A 16,349-nucleotide genomic window follows, 5' to 3' on the forward strand; every position below is an offset into this window, starting at 1 on the left:
ATCTCCAACTCAGCCATCTTGGATTTTTGTATGGAATTTATGCTCGTTTATTTACGTTTTGCACTGAAAACGTATGTTTCCCCCCCGCGCTGGTTATTCCCATCTACTGACGAAGTCGGATAACCTGTACATAAAAAAATCTTGGCCCTATCAACAATTTTGCAACGAACACAGCTTAGAAAGGTCATTCCACGGAAGAAAGTTAAGAGCATACCGGCCGAATTGATTTTGTACGAAATTCGTGAAAAGGAAACCAAGTTAGAACACATAACTCTCGAATGGATCGTACCAGCGAGCAGCACGTCAACTGTAAGCAATGTTGGTCTCGAAATTCTTAGCCTGAGATATCACGAACTTTCAGTACAACTTTTCTGATCAAAAAAGGCAAATCTTATTATCAACGCATTCAATGAATTTCTGTCAAAATTGCATCATATTTAGTTTTCTCATAATAATTAATAACTCATTGCCCAAGTGCTAAATTAGGTCGTCATTGTCGTGTCGACATTTTTCAGAAAGTAAAATTGTACCCCATAGAGAGCGGACTTGACCCAAGCGAATAGCGCAATTTGTTTGGCAAGCAGATTTTATGGGTTCGGAATTTGAACGCCGTATCGACGACGTTGGCGAAAAAGACTCGCTGACCCGAAACCCATTTATGTACTGTTGTATTGCAGTTTATTATTATTGAGGCGATATGCAGTGCACTCGTCCGCTTATTAAAGCTGAATTGGTGTAATATGAGTTGTTGCAGCACGTTTTTCTTCACACATGGGATCACCACCAGCGGATATTGCTGTTTCGACTCCAACTAAATCGTTCGAAACGGGTAGGCGAACAACACTTATTGCTGTTTCCTTGCCAGTAGTAAGCAAAGAGGTCATTTTGTACACTTGTTTTCGGTGCAATTAGGCTATTTTCCGTCGACACATCTGTCACTACAGCTTTGAACATCTTTTCTTATTTTTGATATTCTAAAAAAACGAAGGTTTCATGTTTCCTTCGAAACAGTTTTCACCTTCATCCAACTGCACCAGCCGCCGAGCAAATCACACACGCTCACCGAATTATCGAACAATCGAACACACGCTAGGCAAAGCACTACGTAATTGTACGAGACCCTAACCAACGAAGAACTGTCGCACTGGTCCCGCCCTGATCGCGAGAACAACGTCTGCAAGGCCTAGGTCAACTCGGTCCACCGTGCGCTGGTAAGTCCGTACCAGCGCAGCCCACGCCGCACCGTAGTTAATTGGAAACTATTTGGATAGAGAGAAATGAGCGTGGAAGCATATTTGCAGTGAATCGCCCCAGCAGATAGCCGTGTAATCTAATTGAGAAACATACATGCCTTTTCGCTACCTGGTTATGAATGAATGCATAGGTTGAATGAATGAATGAATGGATCGTCTTTCGTCGTCGTGGGCTTTTCGGCTGTAGAGGCTAATGCCATGGTCATCTCGCAGTTGGCCCAAACTTGAGTGCGCGGCAGACCTCGATGAAGTTTACGTTTTATTTGCCTTTCTCGTTTGTTGAGTGGTATCGAAAGGTTTTGTGCTCACTTCGAAGCGCAGCCTTTGAGAATGGACCCGAAAGGGCAAGTTCCCTTAATCAATCATTTCAACTGAACAAAATATGATGTTTATATGTGGGACATTATTAATGGGATCGACATGCTCGACTGATTAAGCTGTGATCCAGTTGTCGCAATCCTCGGATTAGGTGGATTCATTTGGGTTTGATAAATCCTCGGTGGAACCCGAGTTGATTCACGCATTAGCATCGTAGTAAAGCCGAGTGGAGTGCTTTATACCACGATACATGGGTAGTTAGGTACAAAAAGTTTGTTGTTATGCGGCGTTTATTATATTTTTCGACGACTACCTTTTCCACGTCTTCGTCGGTTTTTGCTGCGTTTGATTGCTTTTTGATGTTGGACGTTGCGGTGGCTTGTGGTCGGTTGGTCAGTCACTGCCACTACACTGGGCTATAGGAAGTGTTCCTTCTGGCCATTTCATGATAGCGTAGGCGATAGGTAAATTATGCTCGGGGTGCTCTACCGCCCCACCTGTTTTGATGGTTGCTTTTTATGCCATTCTCTGATGAAGTTTGGTGTTTGTAAATACCTGTGAAGGTGGATGTATGCGGTCTTGAGTTTTCACTTTCATTATCAGCCAGGGCAATTACCGTGAAAAATTGGATTTTGGTTTATGGTGGTGAATTTTCCAGCACTGAACAAATGGTAGTTTTATATATTGGGGTATAATCAAGTTTGGTTTGCTCAGTGATGCTTTGTATTAGTGATTTGGTCTAACTTTGTATTAGATACTGGCCACTTTTATACCGTTCCGGTAGGCAATGTTTTCTTTTCATTTGCTTCTAGCTCTTTTAACAACTTTACAGGAAAATGAAAACGTTAGCTAGTTAGACTATTTTTATCATTTTATCTCCCAATGAGAATTCTGGTAGATAAAGCAAGTCTAAAGTTCAAGTGATTTGCTACTTAAGCGTTATAAAATGGAGCTAAACGATTATCTCCAAGACGAAGATCGTATTTCAAGTATTAGATAGTGCCGACACAATTATTATTTAAATCTTTCTATTTTCTAGAATCTCGAGTATGACTTGATTGGTTCATAGAACAGCAATAACATGACTGAAACATAACATGCACAAAGCGTCTCCAGTAATAGTACAAAGCTTTGCTTTTAAAATCCGATGTTGGGGTGATTTGCAATGCCCATGTTCATAAATTTCTCAATTGAATCTTGAAGTTCACACCATCATACGAAAAGATTTGTTTATACATACTAACAGATACATAGACTTTCCTTGTATTAAGAAGTAAATTTCCAGTTTGACCCTCACGTTTGTCGTACAGATAATGAACGAGGCTGCATTGGAGAACAATACTTATGCTAGTTCCAGATGGCATTCTTTGCTTCAAGGGATTGTCGTATATACATACCTGTAAATGAGAAAAAAGTAAATGATTAGAAAACATATAAATATTAAGAATTATTAACATTAAGCAACGAACAGTTGTACAAAGCAATGGACAGTTGTTATAAAGCGTTTCTAAACATTTTTTCAGTTTGGTGCAAGAATCGAGTTGTCAAAACGGTTTAGGCTGGCCTCGCTTCATAAGCGCATGGATTCAATCAATTTTCACCTCAATTTCCACAATATTTTAAATATCATGTGGATTTTTCGTAGGATTCGATCATGGCATCCTCCTGAAAAATTCCAATAACTTTGTCCATTTTTGTTATACTACTTTTTTGCACATTTTTGCCATCTTTGTTATTGAAGCATTGGACGTTCTCTTCAAAAACTTCGTATAAACTTCACAGCTTCCCACCAACGCTTATTAATGAAACATTGTATAAACCACTATAAACATCCACTACGATACAAATTAGGAGGAGCGTCAATTTTGAAGCACTTAGTAGATTGATGGTAGAATTGCTGTATGCGGAGAATGGCGGTTTTATTTACGGTATAGGTACACGGAAAAGTCTATCTTAAGCCTCGGAGTAGTCTTTGTTACAATTTAACACTACAACTACCGAACCAAGATTTGTAACGTAAAGTACCGAGGTCGCAAAAAAACGAGGAACGGCCACTTGTGCATCCAGATTTCAGCCGTTTTTCAATCTCTTTTTTACAGAACAATGTCGAAAATCAGCTTCACTCCAAAATCTAACACGTTTCTATAAGTATGACGATTTTAGATATTCAATGCAAAGATCGTGCCAATAGACTAACGCAAAATAAACTCCCCCAAGACATTATGAAATTAACGCAAAATGAACTTTTGTTCCAGTGGACGGCCCGCTCTAATGTCAAAATAAATCGGATGAGTGAATTTGATGAATTCCTGCACAGGTCTATTTCCGCGTGATATAGGAAACTGTTAATCACTTCATCTGGTAGATTCCATGTTCATCCTATAAAAACAAAGCAATGAAAATGAATTTGATTCGTTTATTATTTTTGTGATCTTTTCATCAGTGCGCACGCAAAAAGCAAAAAAAAGTGACGAGTTTTCGAGGATTCATTTTGAATTCCCCCAGGAAATCATTTCGAATTTCTCCAGGAATTCATTTTAATTTCTTCCAGGAATTCATTTTAAATTCCCCCAGGAATTCATTCTGAATTCCCCCAGGAATGAATTCTGAATTCCCCCAGGAATGAATTCTGAATTCCCCCAGGAATGAATTCTGAATTCCCCCAGGAATGAATTCTGAATTCCCCCAGGAATGAATTCTGAATTCCCCCAGGAATGAATTCTGAATTCCCCCAGGAATTCATTCTGAATTCCCCCAGGAATTCATTCTGAATTCCCACAGGAATTCATTCTGAATTCCCCCAGGAATTCATTCCGAATTCCACCAGGAATTCATCCTGAATTCCACCAGGAATTCAATCTGAATTCCACCAGGAATTCATTCTGAATTCCACCAGGAATTCATTCGGAATTCCACCAGGAATTCATTCCGAATGCCAACAGGAATTCATTCCGAATGCCACCAGGAATTCATTCCGAATGCCACCAGGAATTCATTCCGAATGCCACCAGGAATTCATTCCGAATGCCACCAGGAATTCATTCCGAATGCCACCAGGAATTCATTCCGAATGCCACCAGGAATTCATTCCGAATGCCACCAGGAATTCATTCCGAATTCCACCAGGAATTCATTCCGAATTCCACCAGGAATTCATTCCGAATTCCACCAGGAAATCATTCCGAATGCCACCAGGAATTCATTCCGAATTCCACCAGGAATTCATTCCGAATTCCTCCAGGAATTCATTCCGAATTCCTCCAGGAATTCATTCCGAATTCCTCCAGGAATTCATTCCGAATTCCTTCAGGAATTCATTCTGAATTCCTCCAGGAATTCATTCTGAATTCCACCAGGAATTCATTCTGAATTCCACCAGGAATTCATTCTGAATTCCACCAGGAATTCATTCTGAATTCCACCAGGAATTCATTCTGAATTCCACCAGGAATGCATTATGAATTCCACCAGGAATTCATTCTGAATTCCACCAGGAATTCATTCTGAATTCCACCAGGAATTCATTCTGAATTCCACCAGGAATTCATTTTGAATTCCACCAGGAATTCATTCTGAATTCCACCAGGAATTCATTCTGAATTCCACCAGGAATTCATTCTGAATTCCCCCAGGAATTCATTTTGAATTCCCCCAGGAATTCACTCTGAATTCCTCCAGGAATTCATTCTGAATTCCCCCAGGAATTCATTCTGAATTCCTCCAGAAATTCATTCTGAATTCCCCCAGAAATTCATTCTGAATTCCTCCAGGAATTCATTCTGAATTCCTCCAGGAATTCTTTCTGAATTCCTCCAGGAATTCATTCTGAATTCCTCCAGGAATTCATTCTGAATTTCCCCAGGAATTCACTCTGCACTCCCCCAGGAATTCATTCTGAATTCCCCCAGGAATTCATTCTGAATTCCCCCAGGAATTCATTCTGAATTCCCTCAGGAATTCATTCTGAATTCCCCCAGGAATTCATTCTGAATTCCCCCAGGAATTCATTCTGAATTCCCCCAGGAATTCATTCTGAATTCCCCCAGGAATTCATTCTGAATTCCCCCAGGAATTCATTCTGAATTCCCCCAGGAATACATTTTGAAATCCCCCGAGAATTTATTCTGAATTCGAATTAATTCCGAATTCCCCCAGGAATTTATTCTGAATTCCCCCAGGAATTTATTCTGAATTCCCCCAGGAATTTATTCTGAATTCCCCCAGGAATTCATTCTGAATTCCCCCAGGAATTCATTCTGAATTCCCCCAGGAATTCATTCTGAATTCCCCCAGGAATTCATTCTGAATTCCCCCAGGAATCCATTCTGAATTCCCCCAGGAATCCATTCTGAATTCCCCCAGGAATTCATTCTGAATTCCCCCAGGAATTCATTCTGAATTCCCCCAGGAATTCATTCTGAATTTCAGAATTCATTCTGAATTCCCCAGGAATTCATTCTGAATTCCCCAGGAATTCATTCTGAATTCCCAGAATTCATTCTGAATTCCCCAGGAATTCATTCTGAATTCCCCAGGAATTCATTCTGAATTCCCCAGGAATTCATTCTGAATTCCAGGAATTCATTCTGAATTCCCCAGGAATTCATTCTGAATTCCCCAGGAATTCATTCTGAATTCCCCAGGAATTCATTCTGAATTCCCCAGGAATTCATTCTGAATTCCCCAGGAATTCATTCTGAATTCCCCAGGAATTCATTCTGAATTCCCCAGGAATTCATTCTGAACTCCCAGGAATTCATCCTGAATTCCCCAGGAATTCAATCTGAATTCCCCCAGGAATTCATTCCGAATTTCCCAGGAATTCATTCTGAATTCCCCCAGGAATTCATTCTGAATTCCTCCAGGAATTCATTCTGAATTCCTCCAGGAATTCATTCTGAATTCCTCCAGGAATTCATTCTGAATTCCTCCAGGAATTCATTCTGAATTCCTCCAGGAATTCATTCTGAATTCCTCCAGGAATTCATTCTGAATTCCTCCAGGAATTCATTCTGAATTCCTCCAGGAATTCATTCTGAATTCCTCCAGGAATTCATTCTGAATTCCTCCAGGAATTCATTCTGAATTCCTCCAGGAATTCATTCTGAATTCCTCCAGGAATTCATTCTGAATTCCTCCAGGAATTCATTCTGAATTCCTCCAGGAATTCCCTCTGAATTCCTCCAGGAATTCATTCTGAATTCCTCCAGGAATTCATTCTTAATTCCTCCAGGAATTCATTCTGAATTCCCCCAGGAATTCATTCTGAATTCCCCCAGGAATTCATTTTGAATTCCCCCAGGAATTCATTCTGAATTCCCCCAGGAATTCATTCTGAATTCCCCCAGGAATTCACTCTGAATTCCCCAAGGAATTCTTTCTGAATTCCTCCAGGAATTCATTCTGAATTCCCCCAGGAATTCATTCTAAATCCCCCAGAAATTCATTCTAAATTCCCTCAGAAAATCATTCTGTATTCCCCCAGGAATTCATTCTGAATTTCCCCAGGAGTTCATTTCGAATTCCCCTAGGAATTCATTTTGAGTTCCCTCAGGGATTCATTTTGAATTCCCCCAGGAATTCATGTTGAATTCCCCAGAAATTCATTCCCCCAATATGCTCAGGAAATCATTCTGAATTCTATTTGGAGTTCATTCTGAATTCTCCCAGGAGTTCATTTTGAATTCTTCTAGGAGCTCATTTTGAATTCACCCAGGAATTCATTCTGAATTCCCCCAGGAATTCATTCTGAATTCCCCCAGGAATTCATTCTGTATTCCCCCAGGAATTCATTCTGAATTCCCCCAGGAATTCATTCTGAATTCCCCCAGGAATTTATTCTGAATTCCCCCAGGAATTCATTCTGAATTCCCCCAGGAATTCATTCTGAATTCCTCCAGGAATTCATTCTGAATTCCTCCAGGAATTCATTCTGAATTCCCCCAGGAATTTATTCTGAATTCCCCCAGGAATTCATTCTGAATTTTCATAGGAATTCATTCTGAATTTTCATAGGAATTCATTCTGAATTCCCCCAGGAATTCATTCTGAATTCCCTCCATGAATTCATTCTGAATTCCCCCAGGAATTCATTCTGAACTCCCCCAGGAATTCATTCTGAATTCCCCAGGAATTCATTCTGAATTCCCAGAATTCATTCTGAATTCCCCAGGAATTCATTCTGAATTCCCAGAATTCATTCTGAATTCCCCAGAATTCATTCTGAATTCCCCAGAATTCATTCTGAATTCCCAGGAATTCATTCTGAATTCCCCAGAATTCATTCTGAATTCCCCAGGAATTCATTCTGAATTCCCCAGGAATTCATTCTGAATTCCCAGAATTCATTCTGAATTCCCCAGAATTCATTCTGAATTCCCAGGAATTCATTCTGAATTCCCCAGGAATTCATTCTGAATTCCCCAGGAATTCATTCTGAATTCCCCAGGAATTCATTCTGAATTCCCCAGGAATTCATTCTGAATTCCCAGAATTCATTCTGAATTCCCCAGAATTCATTCTGAATTCCCCAGGAATTCATTCTGAATTCCCAGGAATTCATTCTGAATTCCCCAGAATTCATTCTGAATTCCCAGGAATTCATTCTGAATTCCCAGAATTCATTCTGAATTCCCCAGGAATTCATTCTGAATTCCCCAGAATTCATTCTGAATTCCCAGGAATTCATTCTGAATTCCCCAGGAATTCATTCTGAATTCCCAGGAATTCATTCTGAATTCCCCAGAATTCATTCTGAATTCCCCAGGAATTCATTCTGAATTCCCCAGGAATTCATTCTGAATTCCCCAGGAATTCATTCTGAATTCCCCAGAATTCATTCTGAATTCCCCAGGAATTCATTCTGAATTCCCCAGGAATTCATTCTGAATTCCCCAGAATTCATTCTGAATTCCCCAGGAATTCATTCTGAATTCCCCAGGAATTCATTCTGAATTCCCCAGAATTCATTCTGAATTCCCCAGGAATTCATTCTGAATTCCCAGGAATTCATTCTGAATTCCCCAGGAATTCATTCTGAATTCCCCAGGAATTCATTCTGAATTCCCAGAATTCATTCTGAATTCCCAGGAATTCATTCTGAATTCCCCAGGAATTCATTCTGAATTCCCCAGAATTCATTCTGAATTCCCCAGGAATTCATTCTGAATTCCCCAGGAATTCATTCTGAATTCCCAGGAATTCATTCTGAATTCCCCAGAATTCATTCTGAATTCCCCAGGAATTCATTCTGAATTCCCAGAATTCATTCTGAATTCCCCAGGAATTCATTCTGAATTCCCCAGGAATTCATTCTGAATTCCCCAGGAATTCATTCTGAATTCCCCAGAATTCATTCTGAATTCCCCAGGAATTCATTCTGAATTCCCCAGGAATTCATTCTGAATTCCCCAGGAATTCATTCTGAATTCCCAGGAATTCACTCTGAATTCCCAGAATTCACTCTGAATTCCCCAGGAATTCATTCTGAATTCCCCCAGGAATTAATTTTGAATTCCCCCAGGAATTCATTCTGAATTCCCCCAGGAATTCATTCTGAATTCCCCAAGGAATTCATTCTGAATTACCCCAGGAATTCATTCTGAATTCCCCCAGGAATTCATTCTGAATTCCCCCAGGAATTCATTCTGAATTCCCCCAGGAATTCATTCTGAATTCCCCCAGGAATTCATTCTGAATTCCCCCAGGAATTCATTCTGAATTCCCTCGGAAATTAATTTCAAATTTCCCCAGAAATTCATTCTGAATTCCCCCAGGAAGTCATTCTGAATTCCCCCAGGAAGTCATTCTGAATTCCCCCAGAAATTAATTTCGAATTCCCCCAGAAATTCATTCTGAATTCATCCAGGAATTCATTCTGAATTCCCCCAGGAATTGGCAAGTAAGCCTTAGGAGTAATTTCTGGAAGAGCTCCAGGTAGGAGGAAATCCTGGAAAACTCCAAAAGCAATTTCAGGAGGAACTCCAAAAATATTTTTAGGAGATGGTATCCTGGATGAAGCACAACTGGAATTCCTGGAGAAACTCTAAGAAGAATTGTTAAAAAGGCGCCAGATTGAGGCGCTGATCACATCAAATAAAACTTTTAGGGGTGACAGATGTGAGAAAAAATAATCATTCAACAGCGAATTTTTATAACGGTAAATATGGAATTTTCCGTGAAAATTCGAAAAACTTTCAGTGGAAATTACAAAGAATTTCCACTAAAAACCAAAAAAATCAATTGGAATTTCAGAAAACATTTGCCATTCAATAAATGATTGAATGTATTATACTTGTCAGCATTAGGCAGAAAAGCATTATACTTGTAAACATTTTTCTAAAAGTGCATACAAATTCAAATAAAACTACTTAGCTAATTATACTGAGTGAATGAAGGTTGAGTAAGAAACCAATATTCAAATGTTATTGATTTTTTTTCTGCCAGAGGCAAAATGTTCTGAAACATCAACAAATCAATTTTTAACTCTCCTGATTGCCTTGAAACTGAAGAAGTCATTAGAGTCATTCTACGTTCAGAGCGAGACTTGGCGTTTCAAATGAAGTAAGAATTTTAGGAACCTCCTATTTGAATTTCAGGGTCGTGGGAATACTTGAAAGCGAAACTTCTCAATCCATTTGAAACGTAGAATAGGCTCAAATGATAAAAATATAAATTCATTATGGCTAATGAATTTCACATCCATCTGGTGCACCTCTCGCTTCCACCGGCATTCAATCACTCATCCATTTGGCTCACGGCCGTCAAATGGACAAGCGGATCCATAGTAATCAACGGACAGTGCTTCGACGCCGTACGTACGACACACTGAACTTGACCGCTAAACACACATTCATCCATGACTCTGAGCACTGTCTGCTGGCATGTTGCCTTCCATAAAAATGTAACCCCAACAACGTCGATGACCGCAGACGAGCCTACCGTCGAAAGAAGCGAAATAGAGACTCTCACAGCGAAAGTGACGAACCTCCTGCCTGGCTAGACAACTTCTCTAGACGCTACAGATGCGAGGTTACCTAACACCGATGGATGATGTGTGGTTGCAGTTTAGTTTTGACAATGGTATTTCGATGGTCTCACTTGAGTCGCGCTGTGACAATTCTGCTAATGACTATTGCCAAAACGAGATTAGGTGATTTTGATTGTCAACCATAATTCGTGCTCGAAGGAAACAACACTCCGTAAAAATAATAGCTGCAGCAATTAAGTACACGTGTAAAATTATGTCAAATTGGTGGAAAAACGTCATCAATAAGTCACGGCAATAAACAAATGAACTTGAAGCAGAAGAAAAAAAAACCTGCAGTAGATTTATACGAGCATTAAAACATCAGACGGAGCAAAGCCATTAGTGCCTTTTAATTGTTGGTTGCGACTGGCTACAATGTGGGTATTTTGCTTTACGTTCATGCTTGGGTGGCGTCTCGGCTGGAACGCGTTGTTAGGCTACCGAAATCAACCGGCAACTACCCACTAATGGAGGTGTTGACGATGTCGTAAAGCGCATTGTTGACAGTGGGAAATGATTCCGTGACCGGAACGAGATATTCGGGAGGATGCAATTCGGACCAGATGTTGTGTCATTAAATTATCTTCAAATCTTTGGCGATCAAGAACGGAATTTTGAAATTCGTTTAAGTCATAGCTACACGTTGCATATAATATAACAATGCAGCAAACGATCTCGACTGATTAAATTGAATGATTGCAATTTTCTAGGCAATAACCATAATTCTCCTATTAGTGTCAATGCACAGAAAAATAAACCTCAATAATCAATTAATCATACTTCTAAGTTTTTTACACTCCACCCCCTCATTACTAGTTTCTGTCTGATAGGTTAATTCCGGATCTGACGACAACGTCGGCGAATACACTTCGGGAAACCCCCCGGAATCAAAACGACAAATGTTTTTCTGTAGACTCAATTAAGTTTTTCTGCGAAGCCGCGTGCATTTGACAATCAGACACGACACGGTTGCACTTTCATCCAGAACTACGTAGGTTCCGCTTCGAGACAGCACACGCGCGCAAAGTAGAAAGTCATTGTTGGCGCGTAGTTTATTATTGGTACAGACTGGAACCGAATGGAACGTAAAATTTCTGAAACTCTTGGTCAAGTTGACAATTAATGAAAACTGATGAAGAATGAAACTATCCTTCCCGGGCAGAAACCATGAACAGAATAACAAAACATGATATGGACTTGATTGATATAAGAGATAAAAGAACAGGCAACAATATCAAACATTTACACCGAAATATCATTTACATATCAAGATATGCTATGGATAAGAACAAACTAATGGCACATGATATTGATCACTTATTACAAATAGCATAACTTGATTTCCTCATGATATTTTAGTGCAAAATATTGATATTGTCGTCTGATCTTTTATCTCTTATATCAATCAAGTCCATATCTCATTTTGCTATCTTATCAACATTTGATATTATTGAGCTATTTTCGTCTGCTCGGGTTTTGTAGATCTATCTAATTAACTTATAAAAATTTATTTTTTGCCTTTCTCGTATTTTTAAATAAATGTTAGAAAATTGTAGAACAACGATTTTGGCTTACAGTATTTTTCATATACTCAAAAACTTCAAAATCACTTAACACGCCAGTACGCCAGCGAGACGAGAAGTTTTTTTTTCACAAATGAGTCCAAAATGGTTGACTACACTGATTTCAGTGTTTTCAACGTTTTTCACAGCGCCTAAACTTAAGATTCGAGCAACCTAGTTCCGTGCTATAGCAGCAGCAGCTATAAACTACTCACTCGAGCAAATCACATCTCTACCTCATGACCACTTTTTCGTCTTCATCGACGAAAAGTTTTGCATCAACCACAAACATTCACAATCACCATAAGTCCGTCCGTTTTTATTGCCCGATAACGGGAAACCAGAAAGCGGACGTTTTGGCTGTGAAATTCGATGACCCCAAATTTCCTTTATATTCTACTTTCTAAGGCATTATTGTTTTCCCTAACCTCGTTCGAACCTCGAACAGTAGTGTATAGGAATCATGAAAAACTGTATTGAAAACCATTACTCCGGTTCCGTAACGCTTAACGGCAAACGAGCCTTCCAAATAAATGACAGCTAGAAAAAGGCAAACTTAGAGCGAACGGATTGATTCAACGTCAACAGATCCGAAATCGGATAAAATATAACGATTGGAATGTCGGATCTTGGAACGTGAGAACTTTGTTGAGCGTGGCACTTCATTCAAGTACCACATCTATTACAGCAGCGGCGACAGAGCAGAACGTGTAGTTGGCTGCATGATGGTGTTCGTGAAACAGATGATGTGAGTTATGCGGCGGAAGCCGATAAGCGGCAGCATTTGCGTGTTAAGAATGAAGGGCAAATGCGTCACCTACAGTCTGATCAGCATCTGTACCCCAATAAACGATAAGCTTGATGACATGAAGAATGCGTTCTATGAGAGCCTTTACAAGGCCTTTGGAGAGTGCCCATCACACAATGCACAGGTTGCCATCGGGGATGCAAACGTGCAGATCAGGAGAGAATGCTTCTTTCACCCTGCAATTGGTACGGAAAGCATTTATTCCGGTACCACCGAAAATGGTCTGCGAATTGTGACCTTTGCTATCAATCAGCAGTACCTATTCCGCACGTAAGAATATCCACATAGATGCGCAAAGCCCGAGTGGTGGCACTTGCTCACAGATTGACCACGTGCTGATCGACGGACGGCATTTCTCGGATAGATAGGCTCGAACATAGACTCAGTTCAATACATAGTAGTTGTTCTGACGCGACTATACAGCTTTAGAAATTTAAGGATATGACGACGTCAACAGATTGCTGGAGAACATCCACAAAACTGTAACAACAATAAAGAAACGAAACATACTAGAGTGTGTCATTTACCGAGGGGTCACACTTCTGAACTCGGCGTTCAAAATTCAGTCCCTTATTATATTCTACAGACAGAGACCGTTTGAGGAGCCCTTCCTCGGTGAATACCAGGCAGGTTTTCGTGAGGGCTGATCAACAACGGATAAGATGCTTAGCCTGCGGATGATTCTTGATAAATTTACCCTAGCAGCACTATTGAAAAAGTTTTGATTGCAGTAAATGACGAATGTAATCTTTTTGCTGGGTACTTTCGTCCGCCTTCTCCATTGTCTCACCGTCATTGTTCCGAAATTTTGGCTTTTACTCTGTGCAGTGGCGTAGCCACGGGGGTGGTTTTGGGTATAAAACCCCCCCCAAAGACAAAATTTTCGGAAGAAAAATTTTTTTTTTCAAAAAAAAAATGTTCAGAAAACCCCCCCCAGACCAATTTTCTGGCTACGCCACTGACTCTGTGCATACTATTTATTGAACCTGTCATATCGCCAGCACTACTAAATTATCTAGGAATTACTGCCAGTGTTGTAAAATGTCATCTGCCAAACGAATGCCAATGACGTTTTATACCATTCACTACTGCACTTTTTCAAAACCGATGAGATTACTAAATTATTAAATTTTGATTCATGTAAGAATAATGATAAAGAGCAAAAGATAAGAAAAACAAGCTAGTGGCGGCTACATGCCAACATAAAGAACGATAGGGGAAGTGCACCGGTTTTGGCCACCTTAGTGCCTAATTTGGCCAACCCTGAAAAATACATATTTTTCCATAAAAAACGATCAGTTGAAAGCAGCGTTGAAGCGTGAGAGATATATCTCTTGTTGGAACTAATAAAATCCTCGTGAATTGCTTTATTTTTGGTGTTATTTGCAAAATTGGCCAAATTAGGAACATGGCCAAAACCGGTACAGTTCCCCTATAGAGAACTAAGGGCAGCTGAGAAAAAACCCAACCGACGTAAGAAAAGAAATGACGAAATGACGAAATATGACGAAATAGCAGTCTCGGAGCCAGAGGGAAACCTTGCCAGAAACGATGCATGGAAGTTCCACAAAACGATCAACAACATACGCAAGAAAGGCGCACCGGCGACAGTCGTGATCAATAACTACTCCGGATATCTGTTGACCGAACGAGCAAGGGTGACTGCTAGGTGGAAGGAGCACCCCGAGATATTGTTGAATCGGACTATCAGACAGAGAGGGCATAAACAGAATCAGGATTGAGGACGATAGACAAGCAGTGGAGTCACCAACGCTATACGAAAAGAAAAGCTGTTCGAGAGATGAAGTACGGTAAGGCCGCTGGAAAGCTACCATTTTAGCCAGGCTACCATTTTAGCATTCGTATATCATGAGGCTAACACGATGATACTTTTATGCCCAGGGAAGGCGAGACAATTTCCAATCCGAAAATTGTCTAGACCGGCACCGGGAATCGAACCAAGTCACCCTTAGCATGGTCTTGCTTTGTAGCCGCGCGTCTTACCGCACGGCTAAGGAGGGACCCTAATGGGTACTAATTATCGAGGTATAAGACTCTTCAATACCGCTTACAAGGTAGACTTCCGAATTCTATTTAGCACACTGCGTCCTTTTGTGGAGACCTATGACGGCGAAAATCAAAGCGGATTTGGACTGGATCAACAATGGACTCCGTGACAAATCCTTGATAAATTCCGTAATCATCATCAACGTAACCAGAGACGTCCTACAAAAAATCTGCTCTTATAATTTTTACAATTTAAATACATTTAGTGAGTGCAACTAATAGATGGATATTTGATCTTTCGAAATGTCACTTCAAACTGACAAAATGGTGCACGCTAAATACACACGGGCCTCTATCCCTCACCCAGCTTGGGGTGTTGGTCAAGTAGTACTACAAATAATTTGATCATATCTCACGTTCCGTAATGGTGCCCGTTTCGTTATGAAGACTAGTGCTGTAAAAAGGAATCACTGCTGAAGCAACAAGGATGTCTTCTGGGAGTGTAGCGGATGGCTAGCGGTTACACTGGCGCCCAGCTAAATAACCCACAATGATAAGAATGACGATTTGAGATTACGACAAGTATCGATTTGATTGTTTAGTGTGGGATTCATTTGATTTTTCGCGAGAATCATTTGTAATCCGATTTAATTGTAGGATCAACAGAGTTAGTTAAGTGTAGTAAAGAATCTGATTATAGGACAATTTGCCAAGACTCGTTGGCGTTCAGACAACTTTTGGTAGGATTCGCTACCGTTATTGAGGTTTTAGAATAGATTTAGTTTTTTGAGATTTGTGGCTTAGGTTAAGTTTCCAGTCTGTTAGTCCTCTAGTCAGATTTTTCGTCACAAGCTGACTTAAGAATTTTTCATGAATCGGCTCTCCGATTCATGAAAAATTCTGTGCTGTTGTATAAGGTTGTGTTACGGTTGGTTTTGTATTGTTCGAATACTTGTAAATATTCGATTGAGTCTGTGTCATTTGTGTTAGATTTCGTCGGTTTTGTTAGTTGAGTCAGTGTCTGGACTCAAGAGGAAAGCCTGAAGGTAGGCAATAAAATATTTAGTTGTGATTTGTCCCAAGTTTGTTCCAGACACAGACATCGAATCGTTGATGCCAAATGGCATTGATTGATTCGGGGGTGTCCAAATAGGATAAGAATCCTACACAAAGGCTCAGCTATGAATACAGCAAACTAATTGCTGTAGACAAAAAGCGCGATGCGCAATAAAAATATATCTGCGGGATTTGGCTGATGGACCAAAATCTCATATGAAAATTTGTTATATGTTCCATGTTGCTTGAGCAGCTTTATGTTTGTAGAAAATAATTGTAACGTGGGGCTTGTTACACTGGCACTGGCTAGCCATAAC

General features: G+C 40.1%; 1 protein-coding gene across 2 annotated transcripts in view; it reads right to left on the reverse strand.

Moving 5' to 3' along the window:
- Positions 1-16,349, reverse strand: part of LOC134213553 (elongation of very long chain fatty acids protein AAEL008004) — a 99,594-nt gene that overhangs the window by 56,786 nt on the left and 26,459 nt on the right. The window contains exon 1 of one of the 2 annotated variants that reach the window (XM_062692702.1): positions 1,019-1,208. The exons of the other annotated variant lie outside the window; for it this stretch is intronic. The gene's annotated coding sequence lies outside the window, so the exon portion shown is untranslated. Of the gene's footprint in view, positions 1-1,018; positions 1,209-16,349 lie in introns of those variants that run through there. 2 annotated transcript variants of the gene reach the window in all.

This window comes from Armigeres subalbatus, chromosome 2, assembly GCF_024139115.2.
Source record: "Armigeres subalbatus isolate Guangzhou_Male chromosome 2, GZ_Asu_2, whole genome shotgun sequence".
NCBI classification, from domain to species: domain Eukaryota; kingdom Metazoa; phylum Arthropoda; class Insecta; order Diptera; family Culicidae; genus Armigeres; species Armigeres subalbatus.